Here is a 14,315-nt window from a genome sequence, read left to right on the forward strand (position 1 = left end):
AATAACATTTAACCCAACCCCCCCGGATGAACAGCGTTAAAGAAAAAAACGGTGTAAAAAAAAGCCATTTTTTGTCACCTAACATCACAAAAAGTGTAATAGCGAGCGATCAAAATTTCATATGCACCCCCAATTAGTGCCAATAAAACCGCCATCTCATCCTGCAAAAAATGAGAAAAAAAAAACTTTAGCTCCCAGGCTAGGGAGATACTAAAATAATTATTTTTTGTTCCTAAAATGATAATATAGTGTAAAATCTAAATACATTTTAAAATGTAGACATATTAGGTATCGCCGCGTCTGTAAGAATCTGCCCTATAAAAATAACCTTTGACAAAACCCCTCGGATAAACAGCGTTAAAAATATAAAATAAAAACTGTGCCAAAACACCAATTTTTGGGCAAAATTTCCATTTGAATCCTTTTTTTCCGGTAATAAAGCAAGGGTTAACAGCCAAACAAAACTAAATATTTATTGCCCTGATTCTGTAGTTTGCAGAAACACCCCATATGTGGTTGTAAATGGCTATATAGCCACACGGCAGGGCATAGAACGAAGGGAATGCCATATGGTTTCTGGAAGGCAGATTTTGATGGACTGGGTTATTTACACCATGTCCCATTAGAAGCCCCCCTGATGTAGCCTAGACTAGAAACTCCAAAAAAGTGACCCCATCTAAGAAACTACACTCCTCAAGGTATTCAAAAGTTACTTTACGAACTTTGTTAACCCTTTAGGTGTTCCACAAAACTTAATAGCGAATGTAGAAACAATTTTAGAATTTAAATTTTTTGTTACCTTGCCTCAAAAAAGTGTAATATAGAGCAACCAAAAAACATATTTACCCTAAAATAGTCCAAAAACAACAACCACCTTATCCCGTAGTTTCTTAGACGGAGTCACTTTTATGGAGTTTCTACTCTAGGGGTGCATCAGGGGGCTTGAAAGGGTACATGGTGTAAATAAACCAGTCCAGCAAAATCTGCCTTCCAAAAACCATATGGCGTTCCCCTTCTTCTATGTCCTGCCGTTTAGCCAAATAGTAGTTTACGACCGCATATGGGGTGTTTCTGCAAACGACAGAATCAGGGCAACCCATATTGAGTTTTGTTTGGCTGTTAACCCATTTTTTCCAGTAATAAAGTAAGGGTTAAAATGGAAAATTTTCCAAATAATAGAAATTCCAAAATTTCTCCATCTGCCATTAACTCTTGTGGAACACCTAAAGGGTTAAGAAAGTTTGTAAACCCAGTTTTGAATACCTTAAGGGGTGTACTTTCTTAGATGGAGTCACTTTTTTGGAATTTCTATTCTAGGGGTGCAACGGGGGGCCTGAAATGGGACATGGTATAAACAAAACCAGTCTGGCAAAATCTGCCTTCCAAAACCCATATGGCGTTCCCCTCCTTCTATGTGCTCCCTTTTGGCCAAACAGTAGTTTAGGACCACATATGGGGTGTTTTTGCAAACTACAGAATTAGGGCAACCTATATTGAGTTTTGTTTGGCAGTTAACCCTTACTGTATTACTGGAAAAAATGGGTTAAAATGGAAAATTTTCCAAATAATAGAAATTCCAAAATTGTTTCTCCATCTGCCATTAACTCTTGTGGAACACCTAAAGGGTTAACAATGTTTGTAAACCCAGTTTTGAATACCTTGAGGGGTGTACTTTCTTAAATGGAGCAACTTTTTTGGAATTTCTATTCTAGGGGTGCAACGGGGGGCTTGAAATGGGACATGGTATAAACAAAACCAGTCCTGTAAAATCTGCCTTCCAAAACCCATATGGTGTTCCCCTCCTTCTATGTCCTTCCGTTTGGCCAAACAGTAGTTTAGGACCACATATGGGGTGTTTCTGCAAACTACAGAATCAGGGCAACCCATATTGAGTTTTGTTTGGCAGTTAACCCTTGCTTTGTTCCTGGAAAAAATGGATCATATTGGAAAATTTCCCCCAAAAATCGAAATTCTTAAATTTTGTGTCCATTTGCCATGAAGTCTTATGGAAGACCTAAAGGGTTAACAAAGTTTGTAAAATCAGTTTTGAATACCTTGAGGGGTGTAGTTTCTAAAATGGGGTCATTTTTGGGTGGTTTCTATTACGTAAGCCTCACAAAGTGACTTCAGACCTGGACTGGTCCATAAAAAGTGGGATTTGGAAAATTTCAGAAACATTTCAAAATTTGCTTCTAAACTTCTAAGCTATGTAACATCCCCAAAAAATAAAATGGCATTCCCAAAATGATACAAACATGAAGTAGACATATGGGGAATGTAAAGTCATCACAATTTTTGGGGGTATTACTATGTATTATAGAAGTAGAGAAACTGAAACTTATAAATTTGCAAATTTTTCCAAATTTTTGGTAAATTTTGTATTTTTTTATGCAAAAAAAAATTACTTTTTTGACCCAATTTTGGCATTGTCATGAAGTACAATATGTGACAAAAAAACAATCTCAGAACGGCCTGGGTAAGTCAAAGCATTTTACAGTTATCAGCACTTAAAGTGACACTGGTCAGATTTGCAAAAAATGGTTAAGTCCTTAAGGTGAAATAGGGCTGAGTACTTAAGGGGTTAATATGTCCCTTTGCCAAACTCTCGGTAATATACTCTCGCATGGCCTTTCTTTCGGGTTCCTAAAGATTATACAACCGAGATTTGGGCAATTTAGCTCTGGGAATAAGATTGACAGGACAGTCATACTCCCGGTGGGGAGGCAACTCCTGAAACACATCAGAAAAATCTGAAATGAACGAGGGTACAGTTTTAGTGGTCACTATAGAGAACGATGCATTAAGACAGTTGTCCATGCAAAAATCACTCCAATCGAGAATCGCTTGCCAATCGATGTTAGGGTTATGTTTGCTTAACCATGGTAAGCCCAACACCAACGAAGCAGGCAGACCCTCCAACACATAACAGGAGATAGATTCCTGATGCAAATCACCCACTCTTAAATGAATGTCATTCACTACCTGTGACAGGCATTTTTGGGTGAGAGGTGCTGAGTCAATTGCAAAGACAGAAATACTTTTCTCTAATGCATTAGTAGTCAACCCGTGAATGCATACAAACTGTCCATCAACCAAGTTAACTACAGCCCCACTGTCGATAAATGCTTTGATTTTCACAGTTTTGGACTCTAGCGCCACCTCAGCAGACAGGAGAAAACGGGTACTACCAGTAAAAGACAAAAGTAGGTTTTCTTGCTCCCCATCCACACCACCAATAGTAATTTGAGGATTAAAAGTTTTTTCCTTTTTGTTTACACCTTGATGCTGCAAGTACGGACAAATATTCACAAAATGTCCCTTCTTGCCACAATAAAAGCAGACTCCTCTCACATGACCCAAGCTTTTGCCAGGAGTAGCTCCTCCTAACTGCATAGGCTCATCACAAGGCGCAACTACCAGTGTCTCTCCACCATAAGTGTCAAAGGAAGCAGTACCCTTATTGGACAGTACGTTCTGAAGTTGAGGACCCCTAGATCTCTCCCTCAGGCGTCTATCTAGACGTACAGCAAGAGACATAGCTGCCTCCAATGACACAGGATTTTCATGGAAAGCCAACGCGTCCTGCAGTCTCTCAGAGAGACCCTGACAAAATTGGCTACGGAGAGCAGGATCGTTCCACTCAGTATCGGTAGCCCATCTCCTAAATTCAAAGCAATAGGTCTCCGCAGAACGTTCTCCCTGCCGCAAACTCCGTAACTTAGTCTCGGCCTGAGAGATACAATCCGGGTCATTGTAGATGAGACCCAAGGCTCTAAAGAATTCATCTACCGACCGGAGGGACGGTGATCCGGTCGGCAGAGAAAAAGCCCAAGATTGGGCGTCCTCTTTAAGCAATTAAATAATCATACCCACATGTTGACACTCATTCCCAGAAGAGTATGGACGAAGCCTAAAGTATAATTTACATGACTCCCTGAACCGGATGAAATTGTCACTACCCCTGGAAAACCTGTCCGGGAGAGCCACCTTCGGTTCAGGACAGGCCTGGGACCCACCACCGGAACCAGCAGCCTGTGGACTCTGAATCTGCAAGACAGTTGCGCGGAGGTCTGCTACCTCCAAAGTCAGATTCTGCAGCTGTTCGACCAGTGCAGACATAGTATCCATAGCTGCACAGATCAGAGCAAAAATTGCAGTATGGGCTTGGGATAATGTCACGGATGTAGTAGGGGAGAACACAAAAAGACAATCAAGAAGGAAGGGGAAAGACACTAGGCCTCACCGCTAGGGAAGGAAAAGGGTCACCACCTATAAAACCCTGCTCCTGGCCCTAACTCCTATTCATATGGGCACCTCTCGATGGTAGAGATACCCATACACAGGAACCTAGAAAACCCTGGTGACCCTCAGATGCCCTAAAGATAATGACAGGGCAGAGACCACCCGTCCCTTCCCTGGTGAAGGAACTAGCGTCTCACTGAGGCCTAGTAAACAACCGGGGGGGGGGGGGGGATACAAAACACAACAAGCGGAACACTTAACTTCAGAGGATGATGGATGAACAGGACTTCAACACGAACCACACTCCAGCTCTTCCAAGACTAAATGAAGCTATCCCAAGCAAGGAATGATGGGAAAAGTCAGACTAAATAGGGCGAGGTAAAGGTCACATGATCCACCCCTGAACAGGAGGTGTGGACATACCAGCAACACACAGACAAAGTGAAACCGAAAGAGGCTGTCAGATCACTAATGCGTAGATAATCTTTCAGACCTTGTGAGACCTGTCACAGATGTGACACAACCATTACTTGCTGGTCCAAATGGCCGGAAGCATATAATAAAATACATAACATTATGATACAAAACTATTTACAATTGTAGTACCCCCTGGTCTGGGGTGCTCCATCAGCACTGTTCAACGTTGCATGTCCCGGTGGTTGGGAAAACAACGAGGACCTGAAATGACAGGAGATCCTCTACATTGATGGATTGTCTGATTAGAAGAATGGCGCATGGTGATCCATTTTGTATAGCAAGTGAAATTAGACGTCACTAAGGCAGCAAACAGTGTCTCATAATCCATAAGAAGGCGTCCGCACAACATTGGTCTACAAGCCAGACATCCCCAGCTCCAGGTGTTCCACTGACCTCACCACACCTCTCTCAAAGGCTCATGATGCACAGGAAGGTAGCAATGGAGGCTGGAATGGAGGTCTGTCCTCTTGAGTCCTGCTTTTGTCTTAGAAGCAATGATGGTCGTAGATTAGTCTGGAGACCATGTGGGCAACACCATGAAGAGACCTTCACAAGGGAGCATCACACCAGTCCTTCTCCTGGGATTATGGTGCAGCTTAATGTATGGTGGCCAGACACCTCTACTCTTCATTTTAGGTACACTAACACCTCAGCGTTACATTGATTTGGTCGTAGAACTAGTGGTACGGAAATTTCTCCAAAGTGTCCCAGAAGCTGTTTTTCAACAGGACAACACCAGGCCACATGCCTCTTGTGCTACTGTGAGCAGCCCACTACTGTGATATATGTTGTACACCTGTGGCAATGGCAGACTACATGGCGAGGTGCTGATTTTTATACACCTGCGGTAATGGCAGAATGCATGGCCAGGGACTGGATGTTATACACCTGTGGTAATGGCAGACTGCATGGCTGGGGGTTGGATGTTATACACCTGTGGCAATGGCAGACTGCTTGGCCGGGGGCTGGATGTTACTACACTTGTGGTAAGGGCAGACTGCTTGGCCGGGGCTGGATGTTATATACCTATGGTAATGGCAGACTACATGGCCAAGGATTGGATGTTATACACCTGTGGTAATGGTAGACTGCAAGTCCTGGGGCTGGATGTTACTACAACTATGGTAATGGCAGACTGCTTGGCCAGGGACTGCCTTTCTGCACTTGAGGTAATGGCAGACCGCATGGCCAGGGACTGGATGTTATACACCTGTAGTAACGGGAGACTGTATGGGCGGGGGCTGGATGTTATACACCTCTGGTAAAGGCAGACTGGATGGCTAGAGGCTGGATGTTCTACACCTGTGGCAATGGCTCACTGCATGGCTGGGGGTTGGATGTTATACATATGTGGCAATGGCAGACTGCATGGCTGGGGCTGTATGTTATACACCTGTGGTAATGGTAGACTGCATGGCTAGAGGCTGGATTGTATACACCTGTGGTAATGCGACTGAATGAAGGCCCTGAATTCAATTATTAAAGGGGCTGTCTCACTTAAAGGGAACCTGTCATGTGGATATTTGATTATAATCTAACTAATTATATACAATCATTAACTACTAAAAAGTACCTTAGTTGTATTCACTTTGTGGTGTGACAGATGGTTACCTCATAATATACACACAAAGATGCCGCATGCTAATGAGCTGATTTGAGTCCAGCGTGATGTCATTGAGTCCAGCGTTTATTTAATTAACAGCTATAGCCACTCCCCTGCCCACCTGCTGCTGATTCATATGGAAAAAAACTGTCATTCAGCAGCAGGTAGGCGGGGAGAGTCAGGAGCTCATGAATATTCATGACTGATCATTATCAGCTGGAGCTTTTCAATACAAGATGTTGGCAGATTGACTGGGTCAATTAAAGAAAGTGACCCAGCATTGTGCTAAGAGAATCAATCGCTTATTTATGTTGCCCTTAGTTAGGACACCATAAAACTGGTGACAGGTTCCCTTTAAGCAAGTGCAATTTATTATGTAGAGAAAATTAATACAAGTCACTTACTAATGTATTGTGATTGTGCATATTGCTTCCTTTAATGGTTTGATTCATTTTTCCATCACATTATACACTGCTCGTTTCCATGGTTACGGCCACCCTCCAATCCATTAGTGGTGGCTCTGCGTGCACACTATAGGAAAAAGCGTCAGCCTCTCTGGAAGTCTGGACTGTGAGAGCGCACATAGGCTAGTGCTTTTTCCTATAGTGTACAAGTATGATCACCACTAGTGGATTTCAGGGTGGTCGTAACCATGGAAACGATCAGTGTATAATGTGATGGAAAAATGAATCCTCCCAGCAAAGGAAGCAATACGGACAATCACAATACATTAGTAAGTACCTTGTATTAACTTTTTCTACATAATAGGCCGAGATGTCAGTGCAGTGAGCCCTGGAGGAGCCAGTGCAGAGGATGGGAGTGGTAGTGGCCCTGATGAAGTATTGTGTCATGGTTTACTCCCTCAGGTTGTTGCTCCATGGGGGATCAGTGCAGTGGAAGTGTAATATTGAAGAATGAGGCCAGAATTAAAAGGAACCTGGCAGCATGTTATAGAACAGGAGGAGCTGAGCAGATTGATATATCGTTTTATGGGAAAAGATTCAGTGTAACTTGTTTTTCATTCATTCAAAGTCATAGAGGGAAGACTGTCAATCACTGACAGGACCGCCCCCTCATAGAGGGAAGCCTGTCAATCACTGACAGGACCGCCTCCTCATAGAGGGAAGCCTGTCAATCACTGACAGGACCGCCTCCTCATAGAGGGAAGCCTGTCAATCACTGACAGGACCGCCTCCTCATAGAGGGAAGGCTGTCAATAACTGACAGGACCGCCTCCTCATAGAGGGAAGCCTGTCAATCACTGATAGGACCGCCTCCTCATAGAGGGAAGCCTATTAATCACTGATAGGACAGCCTCCTTATAAAGGGAAGCCTGTCAATCACTGACAGGACCGCCTCCTCATAGATGGAAGCCTGTCAATCACTGATAGGACCGCCTCCTCATAGAGGGAAGCCTGTCAATCACTGATAGGACCGCCTCCTCATAGAGGGAAGACTGTCAATCACTGATAGGACCTCCTCCTCATAGAGGGAAGCTTGTCAATCACTGATAGGATGCCTCCTCATACACTGCGTGCAGAATTATTAGGCAAATGAGTATTTTGACCACATCATCCTCTTTATGCATGTTGTCTTACTCCAAGCTGTATAGGCTCTAAAGCCTACTACCAATTAAGCATATTAGGTGATGTGCATCTCTGTAATGAGAAGAGGTGTGGTCTAATGACATCAACACCCTATATTAGGTGTGCATAATTATTAGGCAACTTCCTTTCCTTTGGACAAAATTGGGTCAAAAGAAGGACTTGACAGGCTCAGAAAAGTCAAAATTGGGAGATATCTTGCAGAGGGATGCAGCACTCTTAAAATTGCAAAGCTTCTGAAGCGTGATCATCGAACAATCAAGCGTTTCATTCAAAATAGTCAACAGGGTCGCAAGAAGCGTGTGGAAAAACCAAGGCGCAAAATAACTGCCCATGAACTGAGAAAAGTCAAGCGTGCAGCTGCCAAGATGCCACTTGCCACCAGTTTGGCCATATTTCAGAGCTGCAACATCACTGGAGTGCCCAAAAGCACAAGGTGTGCAATACTCAGAGACATGGCCAAGGTAAGAAAGGCTGAAAGACGACCACCACTGAACAAGACACACAAGCTGAAACATCAAGACTGAGCCAAGAAATATCTCAAGACTGATTTTTCTAAGGTTTTATGGACTGATGAAATGAAAGTGAGTCTTGATGGGCCAGATGGATGAGCCCGTGGCTGGATTGGTAAAGAGCAGAGAGCTCCAGTCCGACTCAGACGCCAGCAAGGTGGAGGTGGAGTACTGGTTTGGGCTGGTATCATCAAAGAGGAGCTTGTGGGGCCTTTTCGGGTTGAGGATTGAGTCAAGCTCAACTCCCAGTCCTACTGCGTGTTTCTGGAAGACACCTTCTTCAAGCAGTGGTACAGGAAGAAGTCTGCATCCTTCAAGAAAAACATGATTTTCATGCAGGACAATGCTCCATCACACGCGTCCAAGTACTTCACAGCGTGGCTGGCAAAAAAGGGTATAAAAGAAGAAAATCTAATGACATGGCCTCCTTGTTCACCTGATCTGAACCCCATTGAGAACCTGTGGTCCATCATCAAATGTCAGATTTACAAGGAGGGAAAACAGTACACCTCTCTGAACAGTGTCTGGGAGGCTGTGGTTGCTGCTGCACGCAATGTTGATGGTGAACAGATCAAAACACTGACATAATCCATGGATGGCAGGCTTTTGAGTGTCCTTGCAAAGAAAGGTGGCTATATTGGTCACTGATTTGTTTTTGTTTTGTTTTTGAATGTCAGAAATGTATATTTGTGAATGTTGAGATGTTATATTGGTTTCACTGGTAAAAATAAATAATTGAAATGGGTATATATTAGTTTTTTGTTAAGTTGCCTAATAATTATGCACAGTAATAGTCACCTGCACACACAGATATCCCCCTAAAATAGCTAAAACTAAAAACAAACTAAAAACTACTTCCAAAAATATTCAGCTTTGATATTAATGAGTTTTTTGGGTTCATTGAGAACATGGTTGTTGTTCAATAATAAAATTAATCCTCAAAAATACAACTTGCCTAATAATTCTGCACTCCCTGTAGATGGAAGCCTGTCAATCACTGATAGGACCTCCTCCTCATAGAGGGAAGCTTGTCAATCACTGATAGGATGCCTCCTCATAGAGGGAAGCCTGTCAATCACTGATAGGACCGCCTCCGCATAGAGGGAAGACTGTCAATCACTGACAGGACCGCCTCCTCATAGAGGGAAGCCTGTCAATCACTGATAGGACCGCCTCCTCATAGAGGGAAGATTGTCAATCACTGACAGGACCGCCTCCTCATAGAGGGAAGCTTGTCAATCACTGATAGGACCGCCTCCTCATAGAGTAAAGCCTGTCAATCACTGATAGGACCACCTCCTTATAGAGGGAAGTCTGTCAATAACTGATAGGACCGCCTACTCATAGTGGGAAGCCTGTCAATCACTGATAGGACCGCCTCCTCGTAGAGGGAAGCCTATCAATCAGGGATAGAACTGCCTCCTTGACTTCAAAGCCCAGAACGGGCTAGAATTTAAATTAATTAAATGCACGTTTTACTGAATCTTTTCCCATAAAACTATATATCAATCTGCTCATCTCCTCCTGCTCTATAACACTCTGCCTTCAGCTCAGATATTGTGTTCAACGTGATAGGTTCCCTTCAAATGCCTTTTTAAGTGCAATGTAGAAGTGCAAATCTTCTCCAGTAAGAACTATGGAGGCAGGATTGATGGTGGCAATTTAGCATTTATGTGGTATTGGCCTAGTAACGTTCTGGGTGATGGGTGTCTTGGCTGTAATCCCTCACCTTGCAGCAGTGTTTTTAATGCTGGTTGTAGCAGTTCACTTTGCTTTTTAGCGTCTGAAGACTTTGCTTGAGGCAGATGAATCAGTGATCTCTCTGGAGAATCTGTAACAGGAGCAGGAGCTCTGACTAGTGCCTCCTCTCCTGTCTGAACAGGAGCTCCCCCTCCTGGCAGGAAGCAGAGCCAGCTCACTTCTACCAAGATTGGAGGAACATGGTGATTAGCTCTTCTCCTTGCCAACCATTCCTTGCTGGTCCAAACGGCCAGAAGCATATAATAAAATACATAATATTATTATACAAAACTATTTATAATTGGAGGCTTGGGCAGAGAACTGTCAGATGAGGATTAACACTGACAAATGTAAGGTTATACACATGGGAAGGAATAATGCAAGTCACCCATACATACTAAATGGTAAAACAATGGGTAAGACTGACATAGAAAAGGACCTAGGAATTTTAGTGGACAGCAAACTGTCACGGACGTTCCTGCAACAGGTGGCAGGAGATCAGTGAGACTGGCAACCCGTGGTTTGATCTGACATGTTTTCCGTTTGGATCAAATGACGTCGGTGTTGTTTTTGGTGCTTGACATACCTTCTTTCCCTAGGTGTGGCTATTTGGGTCATTTAACCTCCTCCCCGACCAGCGCCGTAATAGTACGGCGCAGCGGGACGTGACTTGCCGCCCAACGCCGTACTATTACGGCCCCCTGATCAGACCGTTGCAGGAGCTGCGCACGCCCGATCAGCTGCAGGGGATCGGCTGTTCCCGATAGCCGGACCCCTGCTGTATGTGCCCGCATTGGTGAAAACACTGACGCTGGCGCATTAACCTCTTCTATGCCGCGGTCAGCGCCTCAGGCTGGGTCTCCTAGGCAACCTGTTAGTGTATTACTCTGTGTATTGTAATGCATTGCAGAGGGGATCAGACCCTCAAAAGTTAAAGTCAGAAATAAAGTTAAAAAAAGAAGTAAAAAACTGTGTTTTTAATAAAAAAATTAAGTTTCAAGTAAAAAAACGCCCCTTTTCCCCTGATTTTATAATAAAAAATAAAAAATACACATATTAGGTATCGCCGCATCCGTAAAGACCGGCTGACCAGCTCTATAAATATATCACATGATCCACCCTGTCCGATAAACACCATAAAAAAAAGAAAAAAAACGGTGTCAATAAAGCCATTTTTGTCACCTTACATCACAAAAAGTGCAACACTAAGCAATCAAAAAGGTGTATGTCCCACAAAATGATACCAATAAAACCATCACCTCATCCCACAAAAAATTAGCCCCTACATTAAAAAAATCACAAAAAAAATACAGACACTAAAACATAATTTTTTTTTGTTTCAAATATGCTATTATTGTATTAAAGTGAAATAAAAAAAGGAGACAAATCGTTAATTTCTAACGATAATTTGTTTTCCCTTAGTCCTAACAGCAGCACAGATGGGGTTAACTGCCCCTGTGGACTGGTAGGACCGGCGGAATTTTTAATGAGCCCAAGAACCAATAAACGATCTTCAGCTCCCTGAAAGGGAGGAGATCACCCCCCAGCCCACCGTGTTTTTAACAAGCATAATGTATTTAGGGTGGGATATTTGTGTGCTGCTGTTAGGACTAAGGGAAAACAAATTATCGTTAGAAATTAACGATTCCCTTACGTCCTACCAGCAGCATAGATGGGGAGATAGCAAGAAGAATCCCCTAGGGAGGGTCCTCATGCCTGGCAGAACTAAGAACTGTCTGCCCAAAAGCCGAAAACTCTGCCATCCTAGCATCTATCCTATAATGGGAGATGAAGGTTGACTCAGAGCTCCAGGAGGCCACCTTACAGATCAACTCTAGGGGGAGAAGTCTTCTCTCCGCAACAGAGGTGGAGACAGCCCTAGTAGAATGGGCTCTCACAAACTCCGGAGGATCTAGGGATTGGGAGACGAAAGCCTCCCTAATGGCCTCCTTGATCCAGCGACTAATGGTAGCTTTAGATGCTTTACGGCCTTTAGACTTACCGGCAAACAGGATGAGGAGATTCTCATCTATCCTGAACTCTCTGGATCTATCCACATAGACCTGGAGGCACCTTGAAATATCCAGCGGGTCTCTTGCTGGAGTATCAGAGGAGGAGGCTGAAAACAAAACTGGTAAAGAGATTACCTGGTTGATATTTTGGAAGGTAGGCACCTTAGGCCTGAAGTAGGGTAAAAACTTCAGGAGTACTCTGTCCTGTAAGAAGATAATATAAGGGTGAATTGCAGAAAAAGCCTGCAATTCAGAGATCCTTTTGGCTGAAGCTACAGCCAGAAGAAAAACCATCTTTGAAGTCAAAAATCTGAATTCCACCTCCTCCAATGGCTCGAAGGGGGGAGATGCTAGCCCCCTGAGCACTACTGAAAGATCCCACTGGGGAATAGGTTTCAGTATAGTAGGCTTTAGTCTTTCAGCTCCCTTCAGGAAGCGTTTGATGAGTGGGTCCCGAGAATGTGGCCTGTTGAGACAGGCCGAGATGGCACAAATCTGTACCTTCAAGGTAGCTGGAGAAAGACCTCTATCTAATCCATCTTGAAGGAATTGTAGTATCGCAGGAAGGGGCGGATCTGCAGACACCACCTGTTTGGAATCACACCATGACATGAAGATTCTCATGATTCTGGAGTAGGCCTTTTTTGTAGACTCTGCTCTGGAATGCGACAAAGTTCTCAGGACCGACTCGGAAAGCCCTTCTATGTTGGGAAGGGACTGATCAACCTCCAGGCTGTCAGGTTGAACCTGTGCAGATCTAGGCAGAGGTGAGTGTCCCACGACACCAGGGTCTGCTCCGGGGGGAGTCTCCAGTATTGTCCCCGACTCATCTGAATGAGCTGGGTAAACCAGGATCTCCTGGGCCAGAACGGTATGATGGCTATTACCGAGGCCTGATCCTGACGGATTTTCATCAATACCCTCGGTATCATGGAAAACGGAGGGAAGATGTAAGCCAGCCTGAACCTCCACGGTATCGACAGAGCATCTATCGCCAGGGGGTTGTCTTCCCTGTACAGGGAACAGAACCTCAGCACCTTGGCGTTGAACCTGGTTGCCATGAGATCCACCTCTGGCATACCCCATCTGTGAACTAACTGCCTGAAGATCTCCGGATGCAGAGACCACTCCATGGTCGGTAATCCTCGACTTAAGCAGTCCGCTATCATATTGAGGGAGCCTCGAATATGAGTGGCAGATAGATGGGAAAGGTTTGTCTCTGCCCACCGAAGAATTACCCCGATCTCTGACAGAAGGGGCAATGATCTTGTGCCTCCCTGCTTGTTTATATAGAGAACCTCAGTCATATTGTCTGACTGGACTTTCACTGCTTTGCCCCGGATCTGAGGGGCGAAGAGAAGGAGGGCTAGCCGGATAGCTCGCATCTCGCGAAGATTGGAAGAAAGACGCCGCTCCACAGGAGACCAAGATCCCTGTACTGGGGATCCGTCCAGGTGAGCGCCCCAGCCTACAAGGGACGCGTCTGTAGTCAATATGACCCAAGCTGGTTGGGTCATAGACTTCCCTGCTGGTAGCTGAAACCACCATCTGAGGGAATTCCGGGTTTGACCGGACAGGGAGCATAGGGAATCTAGCCCCGCAGGGCTGCCGTTCCATAAGTGTAAGACCTCTGACTGAAGAGGACGGAGGTGCCATAACGCCCAAGGGACTGCGTCCGCAGCCGCTGACATGAGCCCCAGCATCTTCATGAGAGTCCGGATAGAGACTCGACGAGGGACAAAAAGGACTCTTGCTAGGTCCTGAATCCGCGCTCTCCTTTCTAGAGTCAACCGGAGGGACATCTCCACAGAGTCGACCACGAATCCTAAATAATGGATTGAAGTCGATGGGCTCACATTCGACTTCTGCCAGTTGATAATCCAGTCCAGGCGGAGGAGAAAGGAGATTGCGATCTGAAGATGGTGGGTAAGGACCGGAACTGAAGAGGCTAAGAAGAGCCAATCGTCCAGATAAGGAATAATAGTCAGTCCTTGAAGTCTCAAAGCTGCCACCACCGACACCACCACCTTGGTGAAAATAAGGGGGGCAGAAGAAATTCCGAAGGGAAGCGTGGTGAACTGAAAGTGCCTGCGAACCCCTGAAATCTGGACCGCGATCCTGAGGA

Source organism: Bufo bufo, chromosome 6 (assembly GCF_905171765.1).
Source record: "Bufo bufo chromosome 6, aBufBuf1.1, whole genome shotgun sequence".
In the NCBI taxonomy this organism is placed as follows: domain Eukaryota; kingdom Metazoa; phylum Chordata; class Amphibia; order Anura; family Bufonidae; genus Bufo; species Bufo bufo.